The sequence below is a fragment of the Homalodisca vitripennis genome, chromosome 5 (assembly GCF_021130785.1).
Source record: "Homalodisca vitripennis isolate AUS2020 chromosome 5, UT_GWSS_2.1, whole genome shotgun sequence".
Lineage (NCBI taxonomy): Eukaryota > Metazoa > Arthropoda > Insecta > Hemiptera > Cicadellidae > Homalodisca > Homalodisca vitripennis.
Genome location: NC_060211.1, coordinates 8,382,951 through 8,388,567, shown reverse-complemented (window position 1 = coordinate 8,388,567; position 5,617 = coordinate 8,382,951). Strand labels below are relative to the sequence as shown.

General features: G+C 33.8%; 1 protein-coding gene across 2 annotated transcripts in view; it reads left to right on the top strand.

Annotated features, from left to right (window-relative positions):
* Nucleotides 1-5,617, top strand: part of LOC124361754 — a 48,540-nt gene that overhangs the window by 10,828 nt on the left and 32,095 nt on the right. The window lies entirely within an intron of this gene.

The window sequence follows — 5,617 nt, the reverse complement described above, 5'->3', positions numbered from 1 at the left end:
AATATTTACTCGTGTTGCTATGGTAATCTGTACATCTAGATCTGGCTCAGTGCGAGTAGTATTTGTTAAAAGCGATACTGTAAAAAGTGTAGGGGCAATAATGTTAAGTGCAATATGTTGTAAAATATACAAGCTATTAAAGTGTAATAGTTTACATATTTTATGTGCGGAATTGTACTAAGATTTTGTTACAGAGAGATTCTGGTAAATATACACTTTTGGATGTTTGAAGAATTCATATTTCTTCGATTTATGTACGATTTGTTTAAGATATGAGTTATTTTAGCTTTTTACATACGTTAAATTTAAAATTTTTACAGATATTAGTCATTGATTGAAGGCATGATCAAGAAGTAGAGTACCAGTTGATTTAACAAATACAGACAAAACGAAAGTGCTTATACATTCATGACACATATGCGTGAATATGATTTACTGCAATAAACGATAGGTGAGTATTTTACAATCATAAATTATGCGAAATTCTGTGAAAATCGCACCAAAGTTGATTACAATACAAAACATGCTTAACATTAGACAGAATTAGAAATCACGAGTCTGCTGTAGTACACTTGTATTGCAAAAATGTGTGGTACATGCTTTCTTAAACAGCGAGAGCAACATAAATGTAAACAGACGTGCACAGTAATTAAAGTTGGTTTTTAGCTCTATGCACACAATATAATTTTGTATCAGTCTAAAATATAGGCATTGTAATAAGCAGACCGATAAAGCCGATGTAATATATTAATTATTATTAATTATTACTTCCTGGACCGATATTCCTGGACTTACTTCTCAATATTTATATAAAGTGTGTGTGTGTGTGTTTTAAATTTTGGTAGTAGTAGTAATAGTGATGGTAGTGGTGGATTCAATGAGTAAAGAAACTGGAAATGTGCATACGAGATAAGATAATAAAATGTTAAAAGTTTATTTTCACTACAATCCATGATAAATCTAGATATCGGGTTACAAAACCATGAGTCAACTATAGACAACGAAAACATCTTACAAAATGATAGTGTTATTGACCTGAAGAAGTGTCTCCAGCATCGAACACATAACAGTAATCTCCACAGCGAATAAACATGAGATAACGGCGGCCAACGGTAAGACTTTTACCATTTCATACAGTTACACTGTTATTGAATTGTAGATGTATTATGTTGTGTCCAGGAAATAAAGTTGAAACACGATGGCCAATGAGATGAACAATCTCACAAAATTGCGTTACGGGTAAAATGATTGCAGTAGTCTATTGAATAAATATGAGACAACCGTTGGCAACAAGAAAAACGTTTCAAAAAATTACATTCTTACTGATCTGAAAATATGTTTCCAGTTATTGAGTGAACAAACTAGAAGTTTCTCCCACAGTACGAGTATTAATAGATTTCTAGAGACTTGACCTCGCCACGTTCAAACCACACTCACTGGTGAGGTATTTAGTTAATATTTGTTTTTGTAATAGTATATTCTGTCAATATGGGGAGAGTAAATACCCAACTAGATCCTTGCAAAATATGACGAAATATATGCAAGAGTACTCGCACAAACTATGTAGTCCGATGTGAGTGTCAATAATCTGAGCTTCAAGAAATAAAAAACAATAAACTCGTTTCTTTTTAACTTGACTACTATATTACTTTCAAGGAGATGCATTCAAGGTCGCAGCTGTCCGTATTCTAGAGATAGAATAGTCGTGATTTTCTTCTTCGTGACTTCAAATTAGGCATAAAAACTTTCACATTGAATCAATAGCTTTCGGTTTTGAAGACTGCTACATAAGCGATGGTATGTATGGCGTTGATTTAAAAAAACGCATGTTTTGATAGTCGCAATGGAGGTGAAGCGAGCTTTTCTTCGGGATTAGCTGAATAAATAAAAATGTAATTTTTTCTGCCATAGAAGTATAATAGATGCACCTTATAGCTATTACTAATCCCTCTGTGTACGGCGATTAATAGAATATAATCAATTACTGATTTGCTGCGTAAGTTAATGAAACATTCCAGTTTCAATTTTATTAAACAGATTAAAAAAAAGAAATAACGGAGAAACTGTGATTACGTAAAAGACAGAGCACAGAAGGTTCTATATTCACGGCGCGATCATACACGACGGTCAGACCTATAAACTATCATTAGCGGGACGCACCAGTTCTTTAGATCAATATTAAATATTTTTCATGTCTTGGCTCATCAAGAGTAGGAGCGCGAATTCTGTCGCCTGTTTGTAGTTATTAACTTCACTAAGACGTCAGAGTTTGTGTTGTACTCGTATTTGCGTTTGGGTTTGAATTTCCCATGACTGATATTCATCAAAAATTAGAATTATTAAAACAAAAGATGTGTTGTTTTGTAGGTTAGCTACTTTAGATACGGCATAGACCTGTGGCTTATGATGACGTAATTCTTTCTCTCAAACCAGACGGCACTGTAAAGATATAGGCTGGCTGAGATTGATTGTACACTTTTTGAATTTTGTACGACATGAAGTTTGCTAATAACTAGCAAATTTCATAAAGGGAAATGAATATGCGAAAGAAAATAGGTACCAGTAACTTGGAAGAGTACAGTAAATTAGAATTTCTCTTTTCAAGTCTGTTAAGAGCTATCTCTTGCGGCGGCTGGACACCGGAGAAAAAACTTTTATCGGCTTATTCATAAACTGTGAATAAGAAATTTCTCACACACACACACACACACACACACACACACACACACACACACACACACACACACACACACACACACACACACACACACACACACACACACACACGCACGCACGCACGCACGCTCGCACGCACACACACACACACACACACACACACACACACACACACACACACAGAGAGAGAGAGAGAGAGAGAGAAGAGAGAGAGAGAGAGAGAGAGAGAGAGAGAGAGAGAGAGAGAGATCCAATTACACGTTTTCCTGTATGTTAAATTTCTCGTCTGTATCTCTTTCAAACTTTCTTTAGACTAACCAGCAATCTCCTAATGAAGCTAGTGAAAAGGCAGCAATGAGCTAGTGAGACAACTAATAAACAACTCTATTTCATATATTATTTACTTATAATCATTATTTATATTAAAGTTCTAAGTTGTTTACACTCATATTTAAATGGGGTTAAAAAGCTTACGGTAGAACACTCATAAGAGAATAGGGTATGTATGGTTCTTAACTGAGCTGAGAATTTTCAAAATATTTCAGATGAGTTTATCAGCACAATAATGGCTGCTAAAATCACCAGTATGGACTGTAAATCAGCCTTCATTACGTCTATATCAGCACGCAATTTACAACTATGTGGAAGATTATCGTAAATACCCCGCATTTGTTGAAACACGTTTCCTAATAGAATACTTTTAAAGATGTCTGAAGATATAATATAAAACTATAATAATAAAAACTTTTGATACGCCATAAAGTCAAAACCATTTTCTTGAAGAAGTGTACTGCTTGAAGCGATAATTATTCTAGTTGTTACGATTGTTGAATTAGCAGATAAGTTTTAGGTAATCGTCTTGAAGTGTCTATTACGTCAATTTTAGAATGAATCAAATATGTTACACTGGCATTGTGTAGTTAACAAACAATTAATATACATGCACTTTTACAACATCCTCTACCAATATAAAACCTTTCATGAGCCTACTTATCTTTCGTAAAATATCTTTCAACTGGAACTTTTTCATATTTGAACTTTCTTGCAACTTATGTACGTACCTATACTTTAAATTCGTTCTTCTTTTCAACCGGATCGATTAAAGCCATGTTTAGTTAAGTGATAGTAAACATTTAAAACACAAACTACAAGAACAATATAATATTACTAGGTCATATTATGACTTAACATTCTTAGTCACAACTAGCAGATTTATTCATAATATGCTACTAATCTTTTAGTGTTGATATGAACTAAATTCTCACAAAATAATTTTAACAACATTGAGGATTAGAAATTCCTGTGGTCAGTAACAATACATGTTTTTGTAATAAAAATAAATTAGCCAATTTTTCAACTCTGTACACAATGAACCGTATTATATAAAAAATCTATTACGTATTTCGCTCACGTCATATTAATAATAGGCTCTTTAGTGGATCGTCATCTAAGGCCTAGTATAAAGTTAAAAATTTTCCTACCATATCTGAAATTTCTCATCAAGAAATTGCAATCTCTGCATTCTTTCATTTCCTGCTAATTTTATGTGTGCTTCAACTAGGGTGCAATCCCAAAAACCAAAAAAGTAAAAATGTATTTTATATGTGTTAGGTCATAATTTATGGTAAAAATTCCTTCTCGCCATACACATCTTCACCACTACAAAACCCAAAGATTTATAGGGATTCTGTTGACTGTCATGTTTCTAAGCAGTAAATAGTTGTAACTTGAAGAAAACTACATCTAGGTTAATCATTCCTTCTTGTTACTTTATTTTATGGCTCAATATAATTTGTTACACATTGCTGTATATGAAAGACCTCCTAGATGATCGTCACATGAAAGCCAGACGCAAACAAAAACATTTCCCATAGCACGATTGAAGTGACTTATGGATATTTTAAAAACATTTCAGATTTGCTATTACTTCTTAAACAAGTATATCATAAATGATATGTTAATTTATGATAAATAAACGCGTTTATTTACGCATTTACAAACAAGTTTTGATAAGTCCAGTGGGTCAACATTCTTTATTAAAGATTCACGTTTTATTTGGTAAAATGTATATTACAATAAGATTAGCTAGCGGTAATATAAATTTTATTTACTTATGTGATATTTGCTTTAGTCTGAATTTAGTGAAGCTATAAATGTATAATCCTAGAAACAGTTAACTATTTTTTAATTCAAGAGGTAAATGTTGAATTTAGCTCCAGTTCACCTTCCCCTTACGTGCAGCATCTGAAATCTGGAGTCATATTCGCCTGAATGGATCCAAAAATAGTCGGTGGCGAAGAACAAAGGCGCTCAAAACTAACCCCCCCGCATCGTTTCGACATTAGAAACACCCAGACTACAAAAAGTAGTGCAATCTAGGTGAAGCGGTATTCTCATTGTATCATTATGTGCACAATTGAGCACTCTACGATATTGACTGAAACGATCCCTAAACACAGTGGAGCAACCGAATCTTCTGCACATAAAGCAGCTATGGTGGGAAGGGCTGATTCAATGTGAATATTGAATTTAGCTCCATTTCACCTTCCTCTTACGTGTAGCATTTGAAATAGCTGCTTTATGTGTGCAAGAGGTAAATTAAATATAAACGGTAATCGTTTTAAAATTTTATTTTATAGCCCTATACACTTATAGTTGTTTTAACATTTTTAAACATAATCTCCTGCGTGATCTCCACACTTTTACCACCGATCTGGAAGTTTCAGTATTCCCTGGTAATAGAAAGTTTGACAGCGAGTTGTAAGCCAATTGTACACGCCTGCTTCTCGATTTTTTCATTGCTCTCAAATCGTTTTCTTCCCAGTGCTTCCTCCATAGGCCTGAACAAAACAATAGTCATAGCGGGACAATTATTGTAGTGCTATAAGGAGGGTGTTCAAGGGTTTTTCAGCCCATTCCTTCTAGTGTATCCCATGTCAAA